Here is a 19,355-nt window from a genome sequence, read left to right as displayed (position 1 = left end):
CACATTATTCATTCTCTTATTATTTTATTCCCCATTAGAACTGTCACATGTCCCAGAACTGCAGAGGAACATTTAATTCCTAGCACTGATTTCAAGCCTACTGCGTTTATCCCAGATCCTTAAGATAGTAAAGACAAAAAATAATGGGACCCAAAGGAAGAATCCTCTGAAATGTTAGATACCAAATTCCTATGCATTACCTGACCTGCTGAATGTCATTACATACTCCCTTTTCTGCATCTGCAAAAGGGTAGTTTTTTGTTTTTTTGGGGGGGGATGGCTGCCCAGTATGGGGATCCGAACCCTTGACCTTGGTATTGTAACACCGAGGCTCTCACTAACTGAGCTAACCAGCCAGCCCCCAAAAGGGCAAGTATGTCAAGAAAATGCTGAGACAAAAATGACAAGCTTCTCTGGTAAACAGTTTACAAGTCAAGTTACAAGGAGGAGGAAACAGTGAGAAAGCAGGATGGCACACTTCTGAGATTCAAGCTCAAAAAATGCAGTGATAACAGGAAAAAATTAGAGCTGGGCTGACCCCAAAGGATTTCCAAAACAGAGGCCATTTCAGAGGCCTATAAAAATTCTGATCAATTCCAGTTGGCAGAGAGGATGAGGGTTTCCACCAGAACAAAATAATATCCAAACTTATCAAAGAATATGAACAGTTCAAAAATCAGGTATGTTACATAAAAAACTGGGTGGTTCCAAGAAAACTACAGAAGTCCTCCCACAACTGAATAGCCACCTACATATTCCAGGACAACTATTACAGAGCCATCATAACTCAATTCTTCTACTTCTATTGATATGATTTATCTACTAAACTGTAATTAATCAGCTCTTTCTGTGTAAAGAGGAATAATACTCCGAATAATGGCCAACAGGGTGTGTTTGCTTACTCGTTGGCTCTGGGATGATTAGCCAGAAGACGCTCTGCACCTTCTCCTTGAGGCCCATCAGGAAGCAATGTGCCCACAACCCCAAGCCAGCTGACCTGTGGACCAGCGTGGTGACTACAGCTGAGGACAGCGGGGATGCAGCAGCCAGCCACACCGAGAAGTGCTGGGCAGCATGAGCCCAGCATACCACACTCCTCGCCATTGAGCCCCAAGCAGCTGGTCCGCATCCAAAGGAGCAAGGCCACGGCCCTGCTCAGACTCACCGTCTATAGCACACCCTTGAGCTTTGGTGAGAGTTGGAAAAAGCACCTCAGCAGAAACTTCAGGAAGCTGTATTTTATAAAGCTAATGAGATTTGTTGCAGAAGACAGAAAATATCAGTGTTTAACCACCCCCAAACCAAGTCTTCACATGGACTCAAATGTGTGATGTAAAAGATGTTAAGATTGTCATCCTGGGACAGGATCCATATCATGGACCTAATCAATCTCATGGGCTCTGCTTTAGTGTTCAAAGACCCATTCCACCTCCACCCAATTTGGAAAACATTTATAAAGAGCTCTCTACCAACACAGACAGTTTTGGAGATTTATCTGGGTAAGCCAAACAAGATGTTCTACTCAATGTTATCCTTACTGTTCAAGCCCGTCAAGCCAATTCTCATAAGGAAAGAGGTTGGGAACAATTTACTGATGTGTGACTGTGTTCTGGCTAAATCAGAACTTGAACAGCCTTGGCTTCTTTCTCTGGGGCTCTTATGCTCAGATAAAGGGCAGTGACATGGATAGGAAGTGGCACCACGTACTGCAGACTGCTCATTCCTTCCTGTTGTCGGTATACAGAGGATTTGTTGAATGTAGATATTTGTAAAAAACCAATGAGATGCTGTAGAAGGCTGGCAGGAAGCTCATCGACTGGAAGGAGCTGCGATCCTGAATTGAGATGTGGTCTGTCTCCACTGGTGGTTTTTGTCTGTCTGGTTTCTGGCAGCTGGCTGGTACAGGGGCCCAAACCCCTAACCTTGGTGTTACAACACCACACTTTAACCAACTGATCTAACCAGCCAGCCCATCACCGGTGGTTTCAAGAACCTGCTATTGAATTATTTGTCAGTTCTGAAGTTGAACTGAAAATTTCTCCACTAATTCTTAAGTACTCTGCCTAAGGGGAAAAAGCTTCCAGAAAGCAGCCATGAACCAGGCTGCCCAGGAATGGCAGCTTGATCCAACAAGAAACAGCAAAAACGGAATGTTTTTCTCTGCAACATGGCTTTGGCCTAAAATGCAGATGCGGTCAAATACTCACTTGGCTCTCTTCATCTCCCTTACCTTTATGGCTAACCAGAGGAGGTGTGTATGTACCTTTTTGGTACAGCCAATAGTTTGGTGCCTGCTGCTACTTGTTCTTACCTGGTAGGTTAGACTTCATTTTGTAAAATGTTAGGCGTTTTTGTTAAAAGGGCCCCCTGGTTCCCAGCCCGTCAGGCATTCCAGGTAGACTTTGCCCTTAATCTCTAAAGGAAGCCTTGGGCCCCTCCCTGAAGGAAGCATGAAGATGTTTTGCAAGTTTCTAGAAGTCTGGCCCAGATATTAGAGATCAACATCCTGATTGTAGTAGAGTTGAAGATTCCCAAGGAATAATCCTTGGTGTGAGCCTTAACAGATAGAGGCTGAGAGAAGTGAGCTGGGTCTTGTTTATCCTGTCATTTTTTGGGTGTTTCTTGGAATAAGGGATAGAAATTGAACAAGGAAAAGGAGAAAAGGGCTTTTTTGTTTGTTTGTTTTAACGTGAGGGTGATTTTCTCCTAGGGTTACCCTGAGTTGGGGTTTTTAAGGCAACACAGATTGCCAAATGCTGTTTTCTATGGACTGAAATCATTTGGGGGTATTTTTCTGCAGTACTGGAGAATTTTACTTTTTAAGAAAATACTTATGCAGGTATTTTTTTTCCTCAATCCCTTTTTAAAGAGACATTCTTTATTGAGTCTGCACTTCTATCCTTGAACTTGTCAGAGACAGTGGTGCTGCTGTTAGCAGGGTTAAAGAGTTAATCCTGCACGAGTTTGGTAATAAAGATTGCTGAAGTTTAAAAAGAAAAAATAGAAAGAAAAAGAGTGGCTAGCGAAACAGAGACACTTTGAAGTATCACCAATGCCAGGAGATCACCTTAGACACCTACCTGACTTATAACCTCCGATGAAACTGGTTCTCCCTCCTATAGTACAGAAAAACTTGACAAATGTTATCTGATGAGAATTACTGCTGTTATAGCTAAAACCAATTATTTTCTTGCTTATTTGAACCATAATGTCAACACATATGACTGTGATTTGGGGAAACAGATGTGGATCATGCATTTTTGTGCTTTCAGAACTAAATTAGATATAACATTAATTTTTACATGTATTTGCATGTGCAACGGAATGGCCGCAGGTCATCTCTCACAGAGTTCTTTGAGTAGAAATGGACCTTACTCCTCATGATCTCTACAAATAGTACCTCAAATAACGGTCTCACTGCTGGAGCTAATTTGGGCTGACAGTTAAGGAGTAACCACAAGAACATGGTATCAGTGACTCCTTTTGTTTGAAAGTTTCCTTCATGTGCCTTTTAATATTGAGAACTGATCTTAGATTAAATTTCAGTATTTAAGAAAGTGGTGACTATGCTTCATGAGTTACATCCCATTCTTTTAGAAATAGAGTTCTTTCATTTATTATTGGTTGCCAGAAATCCAGTAATTCTATTAGTAATACTATCGTGGCATTTAGAACTTTAAAAACTTGCTTTCTAAAGGTTATGGAGAAATGGGAAACAGACCTCTTAGACTCTGCCAGTGGGCGTATAAATGATATAAGCTTTCTATAGACAATTCTACAATATCTTTCAACAGCTGTTGAAATGTATATCCTTTGCCCTAGCAATTCCATTTCTGTGAGAAAGAGGTAAAACAAGGTTACAAAAATGTATGTACAAGGTTGTTCATCACAGCAATGGTTATATAGCAAAAAGGAAGGAGGGGGAAGAAAAGGGGAAAGAAGAAAAAAAAAATACAAGGTAAATATTCAAATAATAGGATATTTAATGAGCTTAGGCTAAATCTAAATACTAAAATGAACTACTATATAACCATTAAAATAATTATGTCAGTTACTTGATATCACGTAAAGGTATATTCATGAATGTTTTATAATCTGTTTCTCCAGAGTATATAAAATGTCACATATGGCTTACATATATGTACACACATACACAATACACATGCACGCACGCACACGCACACGCGCGCACACACACACACACACACACACACACACACCCTCTACAAATTTTCAAGTTTGGAAAGAAAAACAACAAATTATACCCCAAAATTTCTCTAGGTAGTGTCACTTAGTCATATATGTACTTCTGGGTGGGGGGTTATATGTAATTCCTAAATTTTTAGAGGAATTTGTACATTACTGTTGTAATAAAAATAAGACTTCTTAAAAATGTCTTTTGTGAGTCATGAAAACTATCTGATCGCTCCTAGAATAAGAGATTATAAAGTGGAAAGTTAACCATAAAAATAAATCTATTGACAAAGTCAAAGTTCTGCCAAAAGCATAGCTCACAATTGATATCCCTTTCCCATGATTACTTATTTCAACTCTTGCTAGAAAGAGGCACGTAGAAGAGTTTGGGCTCTAGAGTCACAGATCCATGTTGAAGTCCCAACTCCGCCACATACTAACTGCATGACCCTGAGCAAATCAGCTTCTCTGAGCCTCAGTCTCCTCATGGATAAAATATGTATAATAACAAATTCCACCACTTAGAGTTGTGAGGACTAAAATGAGATAAGGGCTTGTACAGCACTTTACTAAGGTTGGCAAATGGAAAGCAATAATGAATGATGGCAATTACCACTAGTATTATTGTTGCTATCATATATTAATCAAGAAACAAAATCACGAGCATTTCAAGGACAATTACCATGTCTTATTTTGTTCACCCCTCAATCCCTGGCACCTAGTGGTGTGCCTGACATACATCAGACCTTTAATAAAATGCTGAATGAAGCGTTTTAAATTAATTAACCTCCCTGGGCCTCAATTTCCTTCTCTGGCAAAATCATAAAAATAAATTTCCTTGCAGAGATGAGAACTGATATACATAAGATATCTAAATCAATGGCAATTCCCAATAAATGACAGCTTTTATATTAGTGAACTTGTCCCTGTAAGATTTCAACAGGCATCAAGGCTGAGGGGAATAGAATAGATATAATTCTTCCTCTAATTAGTATTTGAGTCCTGAGGTTTCTCACAGGTGAACCATTACTTTTATTTGAACTCAGGAGAGAAAACTCTGCATTCACAAGCACACATCCTAGTGAACTATTACAGTGGTAATCTTCAGACTGCCACAAGCACTTTTGGCAAAGCAGCCAAAATAGTACTTTACCACAGAGGGTGAAAATACTGTGACATTTCAGAAAATCTATGAGCTTAGGACCTACTATATACAAGTAGAGGCCATGAAAAACAGTGTATCAATTGTTCTTGGGGCTTCAAATGAAAGATTTTGTTTTGTCTTGTTTTGTTTTTTAAAGATGACCGATGAGGAGATCTTAACCCTTGACTTGGTGTTGTCAGCACCATGCTCTCCCAAGTGAGCTAACTGGCCATCCCTATAAAGATGACCGATGAGGAGATCTTAACCCTTGACTTGGTGTTGTCAGCACCACGCTCTCCCAAGTGAGCTAACTGGCCATCCCTATAAAGATGACCGATGAGAAGATCTTAACCCTTGACTTGGTGTTGTCAGCACCACACTCTCCCAAGTGAGCTAACTGGCCATCCTTATATAGGGATCCGAACCCGTGGCCTTGGCGTTAACAGTACCACCCTCTCCCAAGTGAGCCACAGGCCGGCCCTCAAATGAAAGCTTTTAAGATGAAGATTTGAATTATTAGGTAGCATAAGAAAAATCAACACATTTTATGTATCTTGCGAAGTGAATTATTAAGAAATTACAAAATTTACGAAGGTATTCAATTACCTAAAAGAGTATTTTCTTCACAAAAACCAAAACAAATTAGAATGCATTTTAAGAAGAAAAATACTCAAGGAGGAAAAAAAAGATCACTAAATTCTATGGGGGAGGTGAAAAAACTACTGACATGAAACCAAAAATAATTCTGTATAAATCATAACATTCCTGTACCGGTATTCAAGAGAACCAGTCACCTGGGGGGGGGAAAAAAGTCTAACAAAAGGGAGAAGTACTCAAAAACTGCATAGATCAGTAATCTGTGCAGCTTTGTCTAATTTTCCATGTCTAATTTGACAGAAACCTCAGATTTCATACAAAAGTGCTTAATAGAAGGTTTACGGTTCTATTGGTCCTATTTCTGTAATTACTCTGCTGAAAGGAAAATAGGCTACTAAGCACTCGCTGGCTTTAAGTTAAAGTTATCTGTTCAGTACCCTGGAAACATATCATACCATGTTTTACAGAGACATTTAATGGTTTCTAGTATTATACATTGGAGTAAAAATACCACTTTAAAATCACTGTTAAGAAAAGAATACATAGTTGGTTGTGACTTTCAAGACAACTAGAATGAACATATTAAAGTGAAATGGGTGAATTTTATGGTATACAGACTATATCGCAAGACGGCTGTTATTTTTAAAATGATACATGCAGAGAATAGCAAAATCTTGCTAATTCTCTAGAATCTGAGTAACAGGTATACAGGGGTCAATTCTACGGTTCTATGTTGAATATGTTTTTAAATTATTTTAAAATTTTCTAAAATTAGGCAGGCTATTACCTACATTCTCTCAGGTGAACCATCCACATGCCAGTGATGAAGCTGCTTACCGGGTTAAAATGTAAAGTGATAGAGCCCTACACTGGCCAAGCACAAAAACCAGGCAAAAGGTATATGCCAATTTTACCACCAGATTTGGTCAACAATGACCAATCTTCCATTTAAATGGTGTCTTTTCTTCCCCCAAAAGGGATGCTTTAAACTCACCAAAATCAAACTAACAATGATATTGGGAAAGAAAAGATTAAGATCTGTTCACTTACTCTCAACAGGATACATTCTACTATATTTAATAAAACACATACATTATTAATATGTATACTTTTATCAAAAAATCATTCATCCTTCTATCAATCCAAACATTTCCTGAGCAGCAACTAACTTTTGTGTCATGCACAATGCCAGGTGCTGGGGACACAGTGATGAACAAAGCTGATAAAATCTTCCCTCAAGGAGTTTATAATCCAGGAGAAAATACAGACACTTTGCATTACCTTATCCCACCTATTCAGTGAGCAATGTGACAACCGAATCCTACTAAATTGACTGGGACAAAGAAAATAAACAGTGGCCAAAGACAACATGGGAAAATTAAAGAGGTAACTGAAAACAGCACAACTCAAATTCCTAGCCCAAACAAGAAAAATAATCATTTATCCTAGTTGCTGGATACGCCGCTTATTTCTGTAGCCCATTATACCACTATAACCAGCAAGGTTTCCAAAAGAAAGCTTCTATCTCATCTAATTTGTATACATAATTTATCCTGAAAAAAAAGTATTTTTCAAAAAATGTAAATAAATGTTACCTTCAGACAGCCTTTCAAATAAAAGCGTGGCTATAAACAAGTAAGTCAATTTCAATTATTCAGAGGTCACATATAGTATTGTTAAAGGTCCAGCTGCACAACATTCTTTCCAGGTTACCATAAATGTTGGTGAAAGAAAGGATGAAGAGCTTAAACCTGGGTGTATTTAATGTTACAAAGAGGTTCAACAGCCACAGACTCACCTCACTTTCAAAATTTTCAGACTTCAAGAGAAGGAAAGTGGAAAAAAGAAAGACTTGAAAAACCACAGTACTTGACAAAGGGAAAAGTTTGGAGCCATTCTTACCAAACACATTAAAAGAACAGATTTCCATTCATGATAAAAATGTAATTAAATATACGTGCCAAGTTGTCAGAATTTTTCTTTCTGCCATCACATACTAAGGTTTCTCTGGCAAAGTTATCTAGACAAAGATTCATGACTAGGTCCCTCTGAATGATGGGGCTATAAGCAATGATAAAAAGAAATTTGCATGTCCTGTTTTAGGAAAACACCCAGACACAATATTCATCAAACGGTTCAATTTTTGCACTGTATTAGAAAAAGAAAAGATGTTTAAAGTATAGTATTACTATATGGTTGGCAACAATAAGAAAATTAATTAACTATTCCAAGCAAAGTAGGAAGGAAGTCACTGAAACATTGAAGAATCCTCACTGACGTAAAAACATTGTTTGTCAGATTTCATGTCCAAGAGCACGAGTTTTATGCCCTCCTTTGGCCACTCCATTAGGACTCAAAGAAAGGTGAGTCATTAACTAATACAGTTTCATAGAACAAAAGAACTCAAGGGCAGAAGGAAAAGCAGGAACCTGCTCAAGGTCACACAGCTAGTTATGTGACAGAAACAGCTGAACTTGGACTAGTGTCTCCTTCCAACTACACAACCTTGCCAAGGAAAAGCCATGTTAGTGGAGATGGAATCAGGTGACAAGTGGTGGTGAGGAAACTAACAAAGTATCCAGTTACAGAGTTGTTATCTCCTAAACCAGGAGTGAAAAAGAAAAGCATTTTTCCCAGAAATCAGCATGTACTGGGGCTCTATTCATTTGCCACAGTCTCTGCTCCATTTGTGTCCTGTCCCTCAAAATGCTCATAGGATTGAAATAAGAACAATTCACATTTAAGGAACTACAGGAGAGAAAGCTGCATTACAGCTCACTGAATCACCCAGGTCTTTCCCCAACCACCCTACCCTGTGTCTTTTTTTTCAGTCCATATAATTCCACTCCCTTACGTTAAGCAGAGGGCATACACCCAAAAAAACTTGCTTGATGTGAGCTAAGCTGGGCTAAAAGCCAGAGGATTGAAGAAAGGTGCTTAACACTGCACGGCACAAGCCTGCACTTTTCTCACTCAAGACTCCCTCCTTCTCCCCCTAACACTTCGGTACAGCTAAAAATGAACTGTGAAAACCGGTTTTTCAACTTCTAACATAGGTTAAACATAAACTAATTAAATACTTGTAAATCACTCTGAAGATGTGAATGAGTGCGTAAACGTTAATTATTAATTTCCACCCACAAAGCTCCTGCATGTGAAGGAAAATACAATTCTACTGGCAAGTTTTTGATACTTTCAAGGCACAAACACAGAAGCCTAGAATGTTTTTAAGAATTCTAGGAAAACTTTAGGAGTAGACCACAATGATTTTCTACTTATAAAAAGAACAAGCTGGAATTTTGAGCTGGCTACTTTGGATATAATTATACCAGGGTGAAAAAATGTGACTTATGACACATATAATAAAACTAGAGTATGTTCATAGTCACAATCTCCTAGATGAAAGCTGTAGCTCATTGACCTAAGAGATGCAAACTAACATCTCTGAACCCTAGTTTTTCGTCAAAAAAGGGAGGAAGTATAACATCTACCTTACAGGGTTATGATAGGAATTAAGAGAATGTAAATGAACATGCAAAATGTAGACAGGCGCTCAATAAAAACTTTCTTGTTTCCTGTACTGACTTCACTTCTTAGAAAACATCTTTTAGGAAATGGCCTCAAAAAAATCTCTCTAGACCAGAAATACACTATCTTATGCTCTAAGCATACATAGAGCACCATTTTGGCAGGAGGGCCGAGGTGAAAGCTACAGTCATTCCTGCCCACTGACCTATATATTCCTTTAATTCTCGAAGAGAAAAAGCACCTCAGCCAGGCCCCAAAGGCTTCATATGACCAAATGAACACTCAGAACTCTACTTTTGAACTCTTGTTGCCAGTTTGTAAAATCGCATCCAGAGTTCCTTTGCACTCTGAGCCCAACCACTCTGTACACAAAGCATCCAAGAGGCAAAAAAAATTTCCTCCCAGCCTTTTAAAGGTAACAGAAATTATTTCCATGCAGTGCCACAATGGACCTCCCTTCTCCCACTGCACAAATACATCCACTTTAGTCAAGGCAGAACTCAACTGGCAAGACCAAAAAAGTAGATTAATTTACAGATACCACCCAAATCGTACTGAGTGTGTCTTTAGAAGTGATTCATGAATTACAGAAAATGTCAAATTTGCAAAAAGCCCGTCATAAACACCACCTTTAGCGCATCTATCACCTGAGAATAGGAATACTTCTAAAAATCTAAGTTAATGTTGGTGGTATAATTCAGATTTTAAAACAAACAAAAAACTTCATTCTCGAAATTTATCTGAAGTGATCAGTCTATCACAATGCAACATAAAGACCCCTTTGAAGAAAATAGTGCCACAACTAGCACAGTGGGGAAAGCACATGCTAATAATTTTCCCAGGAGCTGTTATGGACTCATATCAAAACCTCCCATACTCTCTTGCCTGATTCCCACTATGATTAAGGGCTCAGTTTTTTAAGACAACAGACCATAGGCAAAGACCCACTCTAGGGGAATATGCAATGTTGGTAACCACAAACAATTGAAAGCCATCACCCCAGAAACTCACCAACTGAATAGACCCTCCAAAAATATTAACTTCCTTTATTAAAAATAAGAGTAAAGATAAATATATACACTGCAGAAAATCATATGATCAAAAAATACCTATCATCTCACTCTTCATAAGTAATTAAATACTTTGCAGCAGCCTCCCTCCAGACTATCTGTGTATACATGTATGTGAAATACACACAAATGACACCCTTGTATCACATTAAAAATGTCATTACAGGGGCCGGCCAGTTAGCTCAGTTAAGAGCATGGTGCTGACAACATCAAGGTCCATGGTTTGATCCCTGTACCAGCCATCCATCCAAAAAAAAAGTCATTATCTCTTGACTATCACAGATATCCTTAGAGACTAGAAATACACAATGAATTTCACTAATAATATTTTTATCATGCTCAGAGAAGTTTACAGCATGTTTGGAGCCCTAACTCTGATACAATAACATAAAAGATATTGCTTTATGTCACTATCATCTTCCTTCATTCATATCTACCCTCCTTTAATTATATATGTTGTTGTTTTACCACTGTCATTATTATTACTAGCTACCATGCCATGAGTACCTACTATGTGCCATGAGCTTTATATATCCCTAATTCCCATAATAACCTCTCACTTTCTTTTCTCTCTCTACAATTCTTAAACTCCAGATTTGTATATCCAAATGCATACTGACATTTTCACTTAAAAAGTCTCACAGATCTCAAACTAGGTGGGCCCAAAAGTGAAATCACAATTTCCTCCTTCCAGCGAACCGAATCCACATCTTCCCTTTTCACCCAGTTGTTCATGTAAAACACCTAGGAATCATCCTTGGTTTCTTTTCCCAATCTGTAAGTAACCCTAACAGTTCTATCTTCAAAGCATATATTGATTCTGACCACTTCTCACCACTTTCACTGCTACCACCCTAATCCAAGAACCACCTTCTCTAGCCTGGACTATTGTAAATCTCTTAACTAGTCTCCCTGTTTACACTCCTGCTACCTACATCCAGTGTGAAAATTTTAAAACCTAAATCAGCTCATGTCATGCCTGGCTCAAATCCTTTAGTTGCTTCCCATCAGATTTAAAAGCCTATTTGATCTAGCCTCAGGCTTTATATGCAAACCTTATCTCCTACAGGTCTTTTTTCTTGTCCCATTCCAGCCACACCAGCCTTCCTATTCATCCTCCCACTTTCAAGCCCTTGGCACTTGATGTTCCTTCTACTTGGAACATACTTCCCTGAATCTTCATGCATCTTGCTCCCTTCACTTCCTTTGGGCCTCTATAAGGCTACTAAGATAGTAGGCCAGTAGACTGAAGAAACTGTTCTATTTAAAGTAGTGGTTATATGAATGTACACATGTCAAACCAACAGAATGTTAACCTAAAGGGGGTAAACTATATATTTAGAAAAATAAAGGATGAAAAAAAAAAAAGAGACTAAAACAGATATAACAATTATACTGAGTGATTTTACCCTAGTTCAAAATTTTTGAAAAGGAACTATAAAATATATTTTGGAAACAAACAGAGAAAGTTGAGTATGCACTGAATAATATTATAAAAGTATTGCCAATCTTCTTAGATGTGAATAAGTGCTTTGGTTATGTAGTACAAGGGTTGGCAAACTTTTCCTGTAAAAGGTCAGACGGCAAATATTTTTGGCTTTGTGGGCCAACCACATGGTCTCTGTTGTAAACTACTCTGGCTCTGCCAGGGTAGTACCAAAGCAGCCATAGACAATATGTAAATAAATGGGCATGGCTGTGTCCCAATATAACCTTATATACAAAAACAGGCAGCAGGCCAGATTTGCAAGAAAAAAACTAAACTACAGTGAAAGAAAGCAGAATAGTGGTTGCCTGTGGTGAGGTAAGAAATGGTTAAGGATTGAGAGGACTGCCTGGAAAGGACACGTCACTAGACTGATGGAAATGTTCTCTAACTTGATCTTGCTGTTACATGCATTGATACTCTGTTAAAACTCATCAAACTCTATATATTTAAAATGGGTGTACTTTATCACATATTTATAACACCTCAGTAAACCCGGTTTGTTCTTAAGATGTACTCTTTCTAGGTTATAGCGTCAATGGGAAAAGCATGACCTTTAGATACAGAATGCGTTCAAATTTCAGCACCATGGCCTACTACCTATGTGACCATAACCAAGCCACTTTGGGGACTCAATTCCTCATCCTAAAATGGGATTAATAATTCCTTCCACATAGGTTTAAGAATTAAATAAAAATTATAGCTAAGATACAGTATAACACCTGGCATATAAGAGGCACACTCCTCTGATGTGAGCTAATCAATTTTTTTTTTAAGAAAATGATAGTAGGGCCGGCCCGTGGCTCACTCAGGAGAGTGCGGTGCTGATAACACCAAGGCCATGGGTTCGGATCCCATATAGGGATGGCCGGTTCGCTCACTGGCTGAGCGTGGTACTGACAACACCGAGTCAAGGGTTAGGATCCCCGTACTGGTCATCTTTAAAAAAAAAAAAAAAAGAAAATGATAGTAAAGAGAAGACAACTACACTAGCTTCGTCTGCAGTCTTTTGAAAAATTCTGACATTCTTTGTCAACTGACTTCACGCTGGCCTCCAATATCAGTTCCTGTGAGTCCACAGTAATTTGGGTCAAATAGCATGTGCTGTGAACTGAAACTTCTTTAGTTTAGAAAAATATACCATGACAAACATGTTGTGAAAGGAAATATGAAAGTTAAAAAAAAAAAAAAATCAATTTTCCAAACCAGGAAGAATGGCGATGGAAATGGTTTAATATTTTAATTACCTTCTATAATGAAGAAACAGGCCCTGAACGGTACGTGAGAATAGCTGAGGCTGCAGGAGTGGTTTGGAAGAACAATGAAAGTAAGTCTTTGACATCATGATGTCCATCCAGCAAATAAAAACTACAGAAGTTTCTGAGGATTTTCCAGCACAAGGAGAAATGTGAAGTTGGAAAATAAATTGCCATCTAGCTGTACCAATAGATGATTATGGAAGATTGTCTTTCACTATTAGCAGAACTACTGCCCTTTGCATTGGACTTCTTATATCTGTCTGTCTTGCCACTTTACATGAATAAGATTTATGGTTTTCTAATATTAAGGTATGAAGTTTCTATGACCATTGTATGATCTACTCATCAGTGTTTCCAGTAGTTAGCTATGTAGATGAATGACCAAGACAACTCAGTTTTGTCATAAAGGATCCAATCCCTTTGGGGAAAAAGAAAAAAAGAAGAACCAATAAAGTTAGCTGGATGTTTTCCCCTTTTAGAGTAGGATTTGAATTTTATCCAAACCAGCAGTCAACCAATAAAATTATACCACCACATAGCATTTTATAGTGTTTTATCTCGTGTTTCTCACAACAGTAGTATGTAGTAGATAGGATAAGAATATTGTATTTTTTTATTTTATAAGCAAGGATACTAAGTCTGAGACAGATAAAGTGGCTTGCTAAAGATCACACAGCCAATAAATGGCAAAGTTTGGATGTCAAGATCATATTGTGCTTTTAGTATAGATCACCATCAGAGAATCATTCTGGGTTATGTGAAACTCTTTACATCAGTGCTTTTCCCTAACTTGACATCTTTAATTTAAAAAGATTAATTAATTTCAGTGTGGCGTATTAAATTAATTTCTAAACTGGCCATTTGGGGTAGTAGAGGCTAATTCTATGGCCAAATATGGGCTTATGATATGATCAGAAAGTAAAAATTCAGAAGTATTGACTTCCAATTGAAGAGCTTACAGAGGGACGTAAATGGTAAATACCTCATACCTTTTCCATCTCTCACACCCCAATATCCACATCATACAAAGCTACTGCTATGCACCTTCCACAGGCACTGAACACAGCTCTGAAGAGATAAAATGGGAAAGCACGTCACCGCCCCACACAAATATTCATACAATCACAGTATTCCAGTACCAGGTCTGCTAGTTCATCCTCCCAGCAAGGACTGACAAAAATGGGTTATCAATTCATCTAACACTCATTATGTCCCAATCAACCCATAGGTGGACTAGAAGAATATAAATTTGAGAACATTCACATGAAACAAACTTCCTTTAGATCACTGCTTCCTTCCACAAATGGTGGCACCTTCAATAGTGTTATCCTGAACGGAAGTGAGTGATTTGCTCAAGTCTCTGCATTGTACTAACACTATGTTAACACCCAGTTAGTTCAGTTCTATCTTAAGCAAATTTAAGAAAATGTAGTTTTAAGCCATACATATTTTTCAAGGCTAAGGTAAAATAAGGAAAGTAAGTTGGAACTCACTAAATAACTCAGATATTCTATTACAAGTATTGAGAACAACACATCTTTCACCATTTCCTAAACACTATAATCCCAGAGTTCTACCCACCAAGCCACTCTAAGTACTACTCAAAAGAAGACTAACAGGTGATGGAGAAGATAAAACTGCTATTGTTTCTATTATTCTTCAGTTCAACTGACACCTTAAAAAAATTGCATTTGGGTAAGATCCACAAGTCTCAGGATTCCTTCTTTACAAAAAAAATAGCTAAATCATTACACTCAGAAGCATCAGACTTTTAAGAATGCTTTTTTAAGTCGTGTAAAAATTTATCAAAATTATCATTACAACTATCAGGAAATAGCCACCTACTTAATCTTAGGGACTGTCATAAGTGTCTCACGTAGTTTCATTTACTCCTTATTAACACTGCAAAGTATTTTACTACTCCTTATACAGTAGGAAACTAAAGCTAGAGGTTAACTGACGTGCTCAAGGCTACACAACTAAGCCAATGAAAATGTGGGAATTTAAAATCAAATTTACCTATCTCCGGAAGAGTGTTCTTGTAAATTGTGTTACTTCCCAATTTCACAATGGAGGAATGGGCAGAGTTGCGAATGAATTTGTCCAGCAGTTTTAATAATTTCACCAAAAAAAGGGGGGGGGGACATTTTCTAAATTGGAATCTTTTTGAAATCCACAGTGTACTATTTCAACCCCAATTCTTTTTGAGAAGTAAACAGAAGGATTAGAATCCCTTTTAAAGTAAACTAAATTTCATCACAAATCTGCCAGTGAATTATTCTGCACAAGACCCCAGAGTTAGGGGCTCTCTCCTATGTGCACTACCACCAGCTAGTAAAAAGCACTTCACCTAATTCAAACGCATACAGAATGCCTCTTTCCTGACGAGAAAGGCTCTCCTGGCAAGAGAGGTACAAAGCTAAAGGCCCATCACAGCCCTGGAGGAGTGAAAACTAGAGGAGGAGTCCATTTATACTACATGTAGTTACCATTTGAACGGGCAAACTAATGAAGTGTGAGAAATCCTAAAACAAAAGTATGTATATCATGCTATCACAGCCAAAAGAAGGAAACCAACTGGTGTACTTGTCACATTATATTGTAAGTAGTATTTGTTTACATTATGTCCCTCCCTCACAATTCCTTCCAACCTCTGTCAACCTCCCTCCTCACAATCCCATTCCCACACACATGCAACCACACAACCGGGAAGGGAAGCCTAGAGCAAGGACTGTGACTCCTAAAGGTGACTTCCACTAGTAGTTTAACAATGACGATGCCTTTTCTTTTGCTTTCATCGGGTGAAGAAAGTTGGTTTCAAAGCAAAATGAAGCCAACCAAACCAGAAAAACTGAGGAACACTTCACATTACTCATTTCGTCTGAGAAATCAATCAAGCAAACTGACATGCACAGTATTTGAGAAATTTTTCTTTTCAACAGATGGCAAGAAAATACAATTGAGGGCCGAGCCCGTGGCGCACTCGGTAGAGTGCTGCGCTGAGAGCGCGGCAATGCTCCCGCCGCGGGTTCGGATCCTATATAAGAACGACCAGTGCACTCACTGGCTGAGTGCCGGTCACGGAAAAACTACAAAAAAAAAAAAAAAAAAAAAAAAAGAAAATACAATTGAAATTAAAACTGAATGACACCCTGGCCATTTTGTTCCACTACAAATGACAGACATTTAAGCTAGTTCCATCTGGGAAACTTGTAATTATTCTCGTATCATAAGCCCATCAAACTGAATTCAGTGGAATTGGTGCACCCAAAACTTAACAAGGTTTGTACTTTAATGCTGTCTGCAAATCCCCAAGGGACCACGAAGGAATATAAGAACAGTAACACCGATTTAGCTCAACTGATAACTCCTTCACAAACTTGCAAATAAGGACCATTCAAGAACTGCATCATTTGGCCTAATCCGGGAAATCCGGTTTGAAAAAAATTAATAAACTGCTTCTTCTGAAAATAAAACGGGGAGTGGGGGGAGGTAGTGACAAAAAAAAAAAAAGGCACACTGCTTTTTACTTTATGCCTGAGGCAATAAACTCTCAAAATAACTTTATTAAGGAGTCTAACAGCAAAGCATGAACACCAAAATGTTGCTCAATCCAACTTTCATTGTGAATTCCTGAGTTCACAGCAGGATCTAAAAACTTAAGTATAACGGAATCATTTTGCTCTAAGAACTATTTCCAAAAATACTTGTCTACCCTTTCTTGATGAGGGGGAAAACAAAAAAGAGGGTTATCCATTTTTTTAAAAAAACTCTTCACATACTGATTGAATGCAAAAAGTGTCTGTATGCCATATTTACCAAAAAGAAAAAAAAAAGTTTTCTTTGGTCTCAAAGTATGGCTGTACTTGAACTCGGTGGCAAGTTGAGCCGGCTGCACGGTCCCTAAAGCGCGTGCGGACCGCACGGGTCCCCTTCGGCCGCTAGTCTCCGACCCGAGCGAGTCAGTCCGGCCGCGTCCCCGGGAGAAGGCGCCCAAACGCCCCCGGAGGCGGGAGCGGCCCGACGTGTTTACCACCCGCGTCAGCCCGGGGGAGATGCTCCCTCGCGCCCGGAGCACTTGGCTCGCGGCAGCCTACTCCGTCGGACCCGCGTGACACACGCAGCGGCCGCGCGCTCGGGGAGAGAAAGCCCAGCCCAGCGGCGGGGGCTCCTCGGGGGCGCCCGAGGGGCTTCGGCGGCCGTGCGGGGTGGCCGCGCCCCCTACCCCGAGGGAAGCAGAGGCGGCCCCCAACTGGAGCTGCGGGAACAGGAGGCGCGGCGCCGGCCGGACCAGACAATGCGGGAGGAGAGGGATGCGGAGGGAGGAGGGGTCCGCGGAGCCGGGGGGCCGCGCAGCCCCGCCGCCCACTCACCCCCGCCCGCGCGCCCCCTCCGCCCCCGCAGCGGTCGCCCTTCCTCCCGGCCCCCGCCCCGAGGAGCGGCCGCAGGAAGAGGGGCCCGCGCTCCTCGCCCGCGACCCCTCCTCAAATCACGAAACTTCCCCCAAGTCCGCCAACTAAGTGCGCTCACCCTGCGGCTCCCGGGGCTCCCCCGCGGGCCGAGCCGGAGCAGCTCCGCACTTTCGCCGCGGAGAAAGACAATAGACGGCCGCTCCTCCGGTGGCGGCGGCAGCGGCTGAAGCGGCGGCGAAGAGGAACCGGCACGGCGGTCTCGGCGGAGCCCAGGCGCTTCACAGACGCTGCTCCGGCTCCGCGTTGGCCCTGCACACAGCCCCAGCCCTCCGGCGCATGCGCCACAAGCAGCCTGGGGATGGGCGGGGCACCGAGGGAGGGCGGTAATTCCTACGAGCCCTCCCGTGAGTAAGCGCGGAGCCAAGGGCCGCGAGCTCGGATTGCGTAGTATAGCTGCCCATCAAGACTCATGGGACCAATAGGAAGACACCTGGACGGTGCGCTAAGGTTGCTAAGGCAGGCTGAGGTTGACCGCAGCTGCTGAGCCGCAGCAAAGTGATCAAAGTGAGGTGGCTGGCGGAGGCTGCTCTGGAAAGTGCCCACCCACCGTCTCCTCTCCGATCTAGCTCCAGAAGCCCCCGTTCCTCTGTGTGCAGGGTGCCTACCTGACCTGTAGCACTTACCGCACAGACCGAAATGATTTCCTCTTCTATTTCCCCCACTTCAAATCAGGACGTGGGGTTTACTCTTCTCTGTGTCTAAAGCGTAGGAGAGTCATTGCTAGGTATTCAACAAGTGTTGGATGGAGCTATGGCGGGATCAGGACAGTGACAGTGCATTCGTGAACTTTTGGCTACTCGATCACCGCAAAATCATAGTCTCCTAGTTGCAAAAAACCTCAGAAATCATCTGGTGGCTTTTGAGAAACAAAATGCGGTCCGTGTACCAGTGCTGGCCCGACATTGTATTAGTTGGTAAATGAAGAAACTTCTTTATTTCGATAGTTATGTGTTTATTTTAATGTGTATCAGGTGGGGAGATGCCTATCACATCGGACAATTGTTTCACTGACGTTATTTCCTAGGTCTAGAAGAAAGTTGCAAAAAATGAGCCTACTTAAAGGAAAATGTTACATAAAAATGGAGACACTAAATGCAGTTCAAGAATGTGCAAAACTGATGGATAGTGATTGACGTAAGAATGGTCAACCTAAGGGGAGAAGGTTATTGTCTGGGAAGGAACTCTCTGGGGTGATGTTTCTATACTTTGATCTAGGTGGTGGTTAACAGGATATATAGCAAGAAAAATTCACCCAGCTGTACACTTAACGTTAGTGCACTTTACACATTCTAAACATGTACTTTTGATGTCAGTTTTTTAAAAACTGGTACAGGGGCCGGCCCGTGGCTCACTCGGGAGAGTGCGGTGCTGATAACACCAAGGCCCCGGGTTCGGATCCCTTTAAAGAATAAAAAAAAAAAAAAAACTGGTACAGGATATGGAAAAAAAAATTGCAATAATGCAAAATAACTGCCATTTGGGAAACCCTGATCCAGGCAAGCTCACTAGCAGGGACCAAATACCTGAGAGAGGGTATTGTGAATACCTGGTGTGTGTACCTGGGACTTCCGGTGTTGCATGGCTCTAAATCTGAGAAATACTCCG

General features: G+C 40.4%; 1 protein-coding gene and 1 pseudogene across 6 annotated transcripts in view; one reads left to right on the top strand and one right to left on the bottom strand.

Moving 5' to 3' along the window:
- Positions 1-17,998, bottom strand: part of AKAP13 (A-kinase anchoring protein 13) — a 337,825-nt gene extending 319,827 nt beyond the window's left edge. For all 6 annotated transcript variants that reach the window (XM_063091725.1, XM_063091728.1, XM_063091729.1 and 3 more), the window contains exon 1: positions 17,809-17,998. The gene's annotated coding sequence lies outside the window, so the exon portion shown is untranslated. The remainder of the gene's footprint in view (positions 1-17,808) is intronic.
- LOC134372538 (uracil-DNA glycosylase-like) lies at positions 917-1,838 on the top strand (annotated as a pseudogene).
- Positions 17,999-19,355: the final 1,357 nt, after the last annotated feature.

Source organism: Cynocephalus volans, chromosome 3, assembly GCF_027409185.1.
Source record: "Cynocephalus volans isolate mCynVol1 chromosome 3, mCynVol1.pri, whole genome shotgun sequence".
Taxonomy (NCBI): domain Eukaryota; kingdom Metazoa; phylum Chordata; class Mammalia; order Dermoptera; family Cynocephalidae; genus Cynocephalus; species Cynocephalus volans.
This window is presented reverse-complemented; position numbering and strand designations above follow the sequence as displayed.